The following is a 10,394-nucleotide window of genomic DNA, read 5'->3' as shown; positions in this document are numbered from 1 at the left end:
CATGGCTGCTTCCAATAAAACCTTCTTTACAAAAACGGGGTGCACGCAGGGTTTGGTCCCCCGTCCTGGGGCCACACGTTGTCGTCACGGCTCCAGACTCTACCTGCTCTCTGGCCAGCTCCTTCTCCTTCCTCTACCGCCGGCCTTCCTTCAGCCACTCCCCACCTCTCACCTGGGCCCCACCCCCAACTGCCCGCAGTCTGGCCCCCCACTTGATTTCTTGGGTGTGGGTTCACCCAGGCCCCAGGAAAGCAGAGATCATGTCCATTCTAACTAGGAAGACTATATCACCAGTCAGGCCCGGCGAAAAAAGCCTTAACAACGCATTTAAATCTCCAGGTTCGATGAGGAGAGACAATGAAACTGATTTGGAGAAAAAACTCACTCCAGGACGCGCAGGTGTTGCGTGGTACCCCAAACCCAAACCCAAAGCTTCACCTTGATGGTATACAGGCCATTTGCTGCTGTCGCCGCACCTGCCCAGAGCCCTCCCTCACTACCTCCCTGTCTCTGTCCTTCTCTGGGCCCTGGGCACAGCCGCAGGATGGAGGGGTGATCCTGGATGCCTCAGGTAGCACAGACCAACACGTGCATCCCCAGGAGGTCCGCTTGCTGGCTGAGCAGACACCCAGGCCGGTGGCCCCAGGGGCAAAGCAGAGTGAGGTGAATCCTGAGTGTGGAGACCGCTGGTCCTGAGAATCCTCCAGGACTGGATGCCTTCATCCCACAGGTTCCTTTCTGGACTGTTTTAGAATCGCACTTAAAAACCCCTTAAAAATAAAAGGGAATACACATTGTTTCCCACAGAAATGCTACTCTGCAGATTTCTGATTGATCTATTCTTTACCAAAACCTAAGAATGTTAGGTAGGATACTGCCCAAAGCAGCGAGGAGCCCTTCTGAAATTTCCTTGGACAGAGCCATCTCCAAAGGAAAAAAGAAAAGAAAAGGAAAGGAAAGGGAAGGAGAGGAGAGGAGGGAAGAAGAGGAGGAAAAAAACCCTGCTGCAACGAAGAGAAGACACAAAGGAGGCAAAGTCCAAGGCCACATGGCTCCCCTGCCATCCCATATCCATCTACAGCTGCACCCTCAGTGAAAAGAGGTGGTGCCCAGGGAGCTCCCAGTACAGAGAGGGCGGCATTCTCTGGTTTCCTCCATCCGGCCAGCCCAGGACAAAATGAGTGCCTGGAGCTGGTAGGGGTGGGGGGAGCTGGACAGCTACAGGGGCTCTGCCTGCTTCCCACGCCCCCCAGGGGCCAAACCCCCACTGTCAAGGACACGGGGATGCAACCTTGGAATGCCGAGTGCATCTGCTTAATGGAAGCTAAGTGCTCGGGCACACGGTGACCCCACGGTGGCGCATCGTTCCAAAAGCCAACAGGCTGTGACTCCCCCTTCTCCCTTCCCGCCCCCACCATGTCTGGCCAGTAAGATATGTGCTCAACCTGCAAAATCCGGTTGTCAGGCAGGGTTCAGCAAACACCTGGTGCTTCTGAGGTTCTCCGAAAGGCGGCGATGGGACCAGTGCAGACACAAGGCAGCGGAGCACGGTGGCGGCCCACCGTCCATCAGGGTCTGTGAAATGCAGGTTCCTGGGCCTTGCCCTGGCCTGTCATGGGTGGGGACACGCGAGCTGTCACTCCAGCGTGCCGCCAGGAAGGGGACGCTGTGCTCAGATCAGCATCATTTGAGGGGACTTTCATCAAGAGGCAATTAAGTAAAGCCCTGGCTCTTGGAGGTTTGATAAACACTGGGGACCGGGTGGGGACCGGCTGGGGGAGCTGAAGTCCAAAGCCAGGGGTCTCTCCAGAACCAGCAGACCAGAGAAGACAGCTCTCAGAATTTAGTTAGAACATCAAAATAGAGTGAGTTTCAGCACGACGCACCATCGCCACAAAGCAGAAACAGTCAGGCGTCCACAAACGGAACAACAGACCAACAAAACGTGTGTAGCCACACACACAATGGGGTCCTACTCTCCACAAAGGAGGAGGAAATTCTGACCCATTCACACCGTGGAGGACCCCTGAAAACATCACGGTAAATGAAGAAGACAGTCACAGACAGTCACATACCGTACGGCTCCAGGACAGACACATCCAGAGACAGAGCAGGTCACTGGTTGCCGGCGGCCGGGGGCAGGGAGGGCTGTCGAGTGACTGCTCACAGGTCTCTGCTCGCAGGTCTCTTTTTGGGTAAAATGTTTTGGAACCAGATAGAGAGGGTGGTGGCACAACTTTGTCAATCTCCTAACTATCGCGGGATAGGAACACTTTAACACGGGTCCATCACAAACCCATCTGGGGCTAAAATGTGTGTATGCAGACTGAACAGTCAGAAAACGTACCTTCACCAAAAAACTGGTACACACAGAGACATGTCTCAGTTATAATCAGCAATAGACCACTAAGGGACAAAAGGAACATACGTGCCGTCAGGAGAAAGGAAAGGAGGCATCAAAGGAAAAGCAGGAGAAGGACGAAGACACGAACAGGAGGGATGGAGGTGGTACTGGTCAGAGGCACTGACCAAGAGCCCGGAGCACGCATGCCCTCTGCAGCAGTGACCCTGCACAGGGATGGGCTGGGACCATCTGTGTGCTTTTTAGGGCTCTAAAGACCCAACTCCAACTCACTAAGCAAAAACAGGAAGACTCCCGCAGGCAAGCTGAGGAAGGCCAGGGGTGTGGAAGCAGACACTCAATGCCTCCCAGCCTCCAGCCCAAGTCCCCGTCCCCGCAGGTCCAGCTCTAGCCACAGCCGCGCTTCTGCACAAGGTGGGAGCGCAGCTGTAGCCATGAAGGCGCCACACGCGTCCAACTGCAGCTTCTTGTTCCCATTTTACAGATGAGCAAACTGAGGCACAACAGAGGGTCAGTTAGTGGGGCCGCATTGCTGTTAGCCACCCAGACAGGTTCGCTCCAGAGTCCGGGCCACACCCCTCCGGAGCCACACTGGTCAAGTGGGAGCAAAAGGTTCTCCCCAAGAGAGTTCTTCTCCCCAGCGATAAAGCGACACATAGCTGCAGCATCCCACCCCCCATCTGCACAGCCAGGACGCGCTCACCAAAGCGTCCGCTGTTCTCACGTGGGATCGATCAACTGGTAGCCTGGCCTCCATGGCCTGGGTCTGTAGGATCCAAGCCCGCCCCCGAGTCCAGTGTCTGAGGGCCAGACCCTGACAGAAGAGACTGTCTGGGTCACGCTGGCCCAGTCTCACTGGGGGATTGCAACGGAAGGGTGCTGCCAGCTCCTGTCACCCAGCCACACCCCGTCCACGGGGCCCCTCGCCGGGCCACCCACAGGCTCACTCAGATTCACTCTGACGCCCACTCATGTGTGGTACCCTGAAGAATTTCCACGGTAACTTGGCATCCCAAGGTGGGCAAACTGATTTCTAGTGACTCATACCCAAACCTGCCCCCCTGACAAACATTTAGGCCCTGGCAGACGGAGGCCCGATTCTGAAGTCACTTTAAATCCCTCTGAAATCAAGTGATCTGAGCCAGATGGGAATCTGGTGAGCGACATTCCTGTCAGGTCCATCCAGGCGCCCCTGGCCTCTGTGATAGTTGGGCGACTTCTGCTGATGGACAATTCTAGAACCCTGCTTAGCCTTCCACCATTGGACCCCAGATCTCCTGCTATGGGGCCCCTGTGTGATGGTGCTGAGGTCTGACCTCGCTTTTAATCACTGTTCGGCTTCTCCGAGGCACAAAGCTCCCAATGAGGTTAGTAATTATTATCAGGCTCGCCCTACCTCTCCCCAAGATCAGGAACAAATCTCAGGAGAGCTTTGCAAACTATAAAGTGCCGTGCAAAATTTAAATATAAAACGAAGCTACAGAGGAGCTCTTCAAACACGGCACAGTAACATTTCTCTCCCTGAAGCTTCCTCTTTGCCAGATCTGACTTGGGCCCTGGAACCTCGCGCACCATTCATTAAAAAACCAGCCTCCTTTGAAAGCCAGTTCATCAACTCCTCTTCAAATGCCACTTCAAGACCTCAACACCGTGCAGCCCGAACAACTCAGGAAGACCCACAGACAGCCTGGTAGTAATGCGGACGCTAGGTTCCCATTAGCCACGCGCAGAGCGCCTTTGATTTTCAGGTGTTATTCCGAATAAGCCAAGTTCAACTAAAATCCAAAGAATTTCCATAAGCCAAGTCTCCCTCCTTCTGTAAATGAGCAAATAATAGCTGGATTTATCAAAAAGCAAAGAATTAATGAGGAGATAAAGGAAAGAACAGATTTAACTGGTTTCTGTCTGGTTTGACGTTGGTCTCGCTGAGCACTCCAGCCCAGAGGAGACATTCGGTGCCCCCGTCCGACCCTGCCCCCGCTCCTCTTACCTCCCACTTATCCCCAAGCCTGTCTTCGGCCTTCTTCCAAGTCAGGAGCTGTTGCCCTTTTTTGGGGGGTGCAGATACTTAGAGAAATGCGGTAAGGGCTAGGGGCTTTCTCTGCAGAAAACCACCTGTAGCTATAAATCCCGCTGCAGAGCCTCTAGAAGGACCACGCTAGGAGGCCACGGGCCCAGGTTAAACACACCTGCTTGCTTCACAATAAAAATGATGTTGAACAGAACAAGGCCCAAAACAGAGGGTGGACACGATCTGAGGACATCGCAGGCCAACTGAAAGCCTCCACCATGTCACCGACAACTGAAAGCAGAGAGGGGCTGCACATTCCAGCTCCCACAGGGAGCAGCACGGGTAAACAGGGTTTATGGTGACGACAAGGAAGAAAGGAAAAAGGATCAAGTTGTGTTTACTGAGCAGAGTCCAGGGCGGCCCAGGGGTGGATGGGGGTGGGGGCGGGGTCCCTGCTCACAAGCGGCTCACAAGCGGCTCACAAGCGGCCAGGGCAACAGGCACACCACACAGGTGCTGAGCATGGCAGACCCTCACCAGGGACGGGCAGAGGCGTGGGCAGACCCCGGACCTGTTGGGATGGCGGATGGCCAGGTTGTAACGGGAAGACCCTGTGACCTTGGGAAAACGCTGAGCTCGGACAGATGGCGGGCTTTTTCAAAGTCTCTGCTTCCTCTTCTGCCAAATGCAAAGCTTTCCCCGCTGTCGACGGAGTGGAAAGGAGGTTCCGGGTGCATCACAGGAACTCCGGACCTGTGTCTGCCTGATGGCGACAGGAGCCTAAAACACACAACCAGAGTGTGCCAGAAAGATCCAGCTGGTCCCTCTGCACAGCCACCCCCCGCAGGCCAGCTGCTCACCTCTGGGAAAGAGGGGCCCCATGTTAGTAGTCACTCTGGCCAGCGAGTCATGTGAATCCCTCTTCTGACCTCTGGGACCCCCGGGACGGCATGAGGAGGGGAAGGCAAGGTGCCTGACAAACGGCGTGAACCGCAGTGTCAGGGGAGGGCTGCCCCCCGACCACATCAACCCCGTGTTCAGAGAAGCCCCATGACGGATGCCCTGGGGGGCCCTCAATAAAGACACAAGAAGGTCCAGAGAGGCTAAATGACTTGCCCAAAATGATGGGATGGTGCCAGATTTCAAAGGAAGGAGGTGGGGAGGGAGAGGGAAGGACGGAAAGAGAGGAAGAAGGAAAGGAAACTGCATGTAAGCCCAGGTAAGGATGCACACAGGTCACCTCCTCACCGGCCCAGGGGCACCACCAGCTGTCACTGCCTGGCACAGGGACACCCCCACGGCCCTGCACACTCCCCCGGATGGATCAGCAATGGACACCTCCACGGCGGAGCCGATCGGCAGCCCGCCTGCTGACCCAACCACCGAGGACTGGCTCAAAAGGCTGCGCTGGAAGCAGGGAAATGCAAAAGTGGCCCGGGGCAGGTCTCGCCAAGGACAGCTGTGCGCTGGCTGGTGGCCATCCCTGGGCCAGGTGCACGCTGGGTGAGCAGCACAGGCCAGGTGATGGGGCAGAGCACAGGTGTGCGTGTGGGGGGACACGGCTCATGCAATTCCTGAAAAGCAGGTCCATTTCTCAAATCCTGTTCTCAGGTCCTCACGACCCACTGTGCTTGGTCTGGATCCTTCCAATCACCCTATTTCATCTGAGCAAGTCTGAGAGCCTATTTAGTTCCTTCTAATCTTTAAGAACTTTCTAGACACTGGCTCCATTTTTACAGACAAGGAGACTGAGATCCAAAGAAATTAATTTACGCAAAATGCTCACGGATTCGTAATTGAAATTCGTCTACACTTAGAAAACAGGAAGGTGCTAAGCTCTTTGCAGAGACACTTTTCTGACCCAAGAATAAAATACATTCACTTTGCCCTTCCCAACGCCCTGTCAGCTTTAAGTAATGAACTAACAAGGGGAAAACGCAAGCCGGAGAGATAGGGAGATGTGGGGTTTTCTGATTAGATTGGGGAGTTCTCTGCAGTCTGTGTGGGTTTCAGCAAGAGACTGGGAGGCTCTTGAGATGAACAATGGTGGAGTCTTCATTCACTCACACCTTTATCTCCAAACCAAGTATGTTAAAAATTTCTCATCTGTCCTCAAGACTTCCCTGCTTGAAAGAGGCTGAAGAGGGCGGGCCGGGAACGAGGCTAACATACCGGGCTTTCAAGAACGCAGAAGCCGCCCTGAGTGTAACTCAGCGCCGGGAGCGAGGCTCAGCTTTCTCATCTGTCCACATTCCCCAGGTTCCACGGAGCTGGCTCATGACCTCTCAGAGCTCCAACTGTGCTCGTTACTTAAGGAGGCAGCCCTGATGGGAGACATCTGCAGGCAGAGGTCTTGAAAGAAGCTGAGCCCTGTCTTAGGTTCGAAGCACAGCTGGGAGGCTGCCCTCGCTGACAATGTGAGGTCCGACCTTGCCCCTGGGGGTGTCCATGCAGGCCTCAGCAGGTGCAGAATCGCGGTGCCCCTGGGTCATCTGGCCAGTGACAGTCCTGGGCGTCCTGCTGTGAAGGATGCTGGGCTGAGTGGCTCTGTCCTGAGGACGTGTGAAAGCAGGATACCCCTGCACACAGACTGGAGCCCAGTCGCATCCTCAAAAGTCACCACTCAGTAGTTTCCAGGGGATGGGGGCAGGGCAGTGGGAATAATTACTTCATGGGTACAGGGGATTCTTCTGGGGTGATGAGAGAGTGGGAGACCAGACAGAGGCAGTGGCTACACAACATTGTGATGGCACTCGACGCCACGCAATTGCACACTTTAAAATGGTTCATTGGACGTGATGTGAATTTCCCCTCAAAACAAAACCAAAGCCCCCAAACCCCACCCAATGAGAAAGGGCTGGAGATCCCTGGTCTGAAAAGTGGCCCTTGAAAGGAAGAATTCGCTGGTGCTCCTCCACGTGGTCCACGCCGAGGGTGCCTGGCCAGACGGGCCCCACACAGAGAGAGAAGAGGGGTCCAGGTAGCGGAATGGCAGCTTCCTTTAAGATCAACTCATTCCTGAATTGTGTCCTTGACTTTCGAGTAAATTGACAGTTGGATGAGAAAAAGCTGATTTCACCTCTAAAAATTAGCTCTGTGGCTCACGTGTGTGGCTTGTCATTTGTTTTTATTGGCCAGCACTGGACTCGGGGATCCTTGCCCGCGTGAGGCATGTGTCCTCCCAGGACCCAGGTAAAGGAGGGTGGGCTAGGAAGGGGGGGCTTAGGGCATAAGCCTCACCTCTTATCTGTAAAATGGGCAGGGCAAGGGCTTGAGGAAACAAAACAGGGGAGTGTGGTTAGCTGAAGCCTTCCCAGGCACTGGCAGAACCGTGGGAACGAGCCTCAGCCTCAGAAGGAGGAACTGGGCTCTGTCCTTGGCTGGCATGCTCCCCGAGGAGCTGGGAGGCCAAGTTCTGGCATCTGCCGGTTACAGGGTCATTCACACGGGTCTTAAAGTGAAGAGAAACAGAGTCCGGGCTCATTTCTGCTCCCCCACTTGGTCCGTCATCTGAGCAGCAGCCTTAAAGCAGGTGCTTCAATGAACTACTTCTGGTGGTAACAAGAGGGTCACTAACAGGTTGAGACTCTAACCGGAGCTTGCTGGAATGACATGCAAATCACAAGACCAGGCAGCAGCAGAACTCTGGACATAACACTCAAGCCCTGGGAAGCTCCACCTCACGGTGAACTTGAGCTAAATCAGATCTCGAATATTAAAGATGCACAGAGAAAACTGCACTTATGTTCCTGGGGGGGGGGAGTGGACACAAAAACTGGCCGCATGGATGATTTTTCTAAATGCTGTAGGACACATGTCCACTCCCCTAAAATTTCAGCCTGATGGCACGTCTGCCACCTGCCAACACAAGCAAGGGTGAACCTCCCTCTCCAGGCTCCTAGGAGTCCCACAACCTGCTTCCTCCTCCCAGACATCTTGCTGCCCCTGGGAACCCTGGTTCAGTGCCAGAAAAAGCAAGCCACATAAATACCGCTCAGGTTACTGCTGGAGCAGGCGAGGGGTCCCAGGCAGAGGCCCCCATTAATCTCCTCCAGCCTTATTCAGGAGGGGGTGGCCCACACTTGCCAAGCTGTACCCTAAATCCAAGCCCAGAGGGGAGACCACGTAGGGGGTCAGACAGCGAGTCATGCTGTACAACCCACTGGTGTCTATCAGGTTGATCTAGAGAAAAGGACCGAGCTTCGTATTTGATGGTTGATTTCTGAAACCCTGGCATTCCTGCCTGTGCCCGGCCAAAAGAATGCGAGGAATTTGGATGCCTTTCACTGGGTTTCCCCACAACCCAAACAGACCACAGCCTCCAGGGCAAGGGGCTGTACTTATAAGGCAAGGGCAGAAGTATTTTAAGTCCGGAGACCTCAGTGTGGGGAGGACTGACCCTGGGACCAGAGAGCTCCCGGATTCCTCACATCATTATTGAAAGCCCCCAGGACATAACAGGCAGGCATCCCAAACATTCTTTCTGTCGGAAAACAGATACTGGAAAACAATGAGACCTGAGAGAAAAGGTGGGGAGAGAAGAACACTGGAACAAAATCCAGTCACCCATCCCCCAAGTTGAACAGAGCACACAGAAGACTTAAGGAAAAACCTGGCATAAACCAGGCGGCCGCCCACTCTATTTGGAAGGGCTTTTATTTTTCAAACGTGATCAGGAAGGAAGAAGCCTCTGAGCGGCTTCTTGTGAACAACCCCTCTTCCAACCCAGTGTATGCAGAGGATCCATTTAATTCTACCCGATCTTTCACCTGGTAAGGACACAGGTGTGGCTTTTCAACCCAGGAAGGCGGTGTAGACAGCCCCACAGAGCTAACTGTTCTATCGCTGGCCAAGGGAGTAAGAATCAACCGCTGCTAAGATCCCACCTCTGGGTGCAATGAGATGGGGACCACACTGATCCCCGAGCACCGAGCCCTGTTCAGACCTGTCCCGTCACCATGCCGTACACCCGAAACTAACATAACGCTGTATGTCGACTGCACTTCAATAATAAAAGTTAAGAAAAAGAAGGAAAAAGAACAGCCAAGAAAATACCTGAGAACATTCTATGAGGACACCATTCTTCCCTGGCTGCTGCAGAATGCCCGTTCTGCCAATGTGTTCCCAGGCCAAACGCCCTCCTGAGCCCCGTTGTGGTTGAGCCGTAACCGCGGCCACATGGAGCTCTTTCAACCTGCACCTCGTCACTGGCGGCCTTTGTTTGGGAGCTCATGACCTCTTCTGTTGTAAGAATAACTCCTTTGTGCAAACACGAAAGGGACAGCCAACCTGGGCTCTCCGTCTGGTTTCTGGGTAGAGCCAGAGTGTTCCTTTCATGGAACCAGAAAGGGAAGTCACCGGTGCCATCTGACCTTCCCGGGTTGGGGACACTGAGAACTGATGAGGATATGAAGACAGAGCAGGGAGGGAGATGTTTACAGAGCCGTAAAAGCCCAAGAAGCTTCTGGAAGTGACTCCTCCCTCCTGAGCTACTCTGCAGGCATTCGGGGCCCATCTCCCCACCGGGGTCTATGCACGTTGGCTGCAACGGTGGTCTCCACGCAGGAGGCCAGGGGCAGCTGCTCTTCCCAACACCCAGGCTGCCCGGCTTACCTCCGACAGGCCACCAGCTTCCTGACGTCAGAATGAAAGTCCCAGGACCCGGCCTCCCGTCCACAGAAGGCAGATGCTGCAAGACAAAAGGGAAACGCAGGATTCAGAGCCTCGAAACTCAGGATGGTGCTTTCCCTCTTCCACGTCTAGGGCGAACTGTACCCTGAGCCCTGTTCACCCGGTAAGGTGGGGACAGTGGCGGGAGCTGCAATGCGGCCCCAGATGGGCCTTCCATCCCCGCTACTGGAGCAAGGCCTGCAGAAGGGCCCTGGCCTGGAACCGCCCCCTGGAGACCCATATAGTCCCACCCTCCCCNGGGACTCAGAGCTCCTGTGGGGTCTCAGAGCTCCTGTGGGGTCTCAGAGGCCCACCCTGGCCTTCCAGGGGCACTGACCCCAAGCACACGCC

At 54.7% G+C, this 10,394-nt stretch overlaps 1 protein-coding gene across 4 annotated transcripts in view; it reads right to left on the bottom strand.

The window, feature by feature from the left end:
- Positions 1-10,062, bottom strand: part of SH3BP4 (SH3 domain binding protein 4) — a 48,716-nt gene extending 38,654 nt beyond the window's left edge. Inside the window, exons 1-3 of one of the 4 annotated variants that reach the window (XM_034655444.1) lie at positions 9,987-10,062; positions 6,546-6,893; positions 4,911-5,153 (exon numbers count right to left, since the gene is read on the bottom strand). The gene's annotated coding sequence lies outside the window, so the exon portion shown is untranslated. The remainder of the gene's footprint in view (positions 1-4,910; positions 5,154-6,545; positions 6,894-9,986) is intronic. The other 3 variants (XM_034655446.1, XM_034655445.1, XM_034655443.1) reach the window with 3 other exon arrangements.
- Positions 10,063-10,394: the final 332 nt, after the last annotated feature.

This window comes from Ailuropoda melanoleuca, chromosome 2 (assembly GCF_002007445.2).
Source record: "Ailuropoda melanoleuca isolate Jingjing chromosome 2, ASM200744v2, whole genome shotgun sequence".
Lineage (NCBI taxonomy): Eukaryota > Metazoa > Chordata > Mammalia > Carnivora > Ursidae > Ailuropoda > Ailuropoda melanoleuca.
The sequence above is the reverse complement of the archived record's forward strand: the minus strand, read 5'-3'. Positions and strand labels throughout refer to the sequence as shown.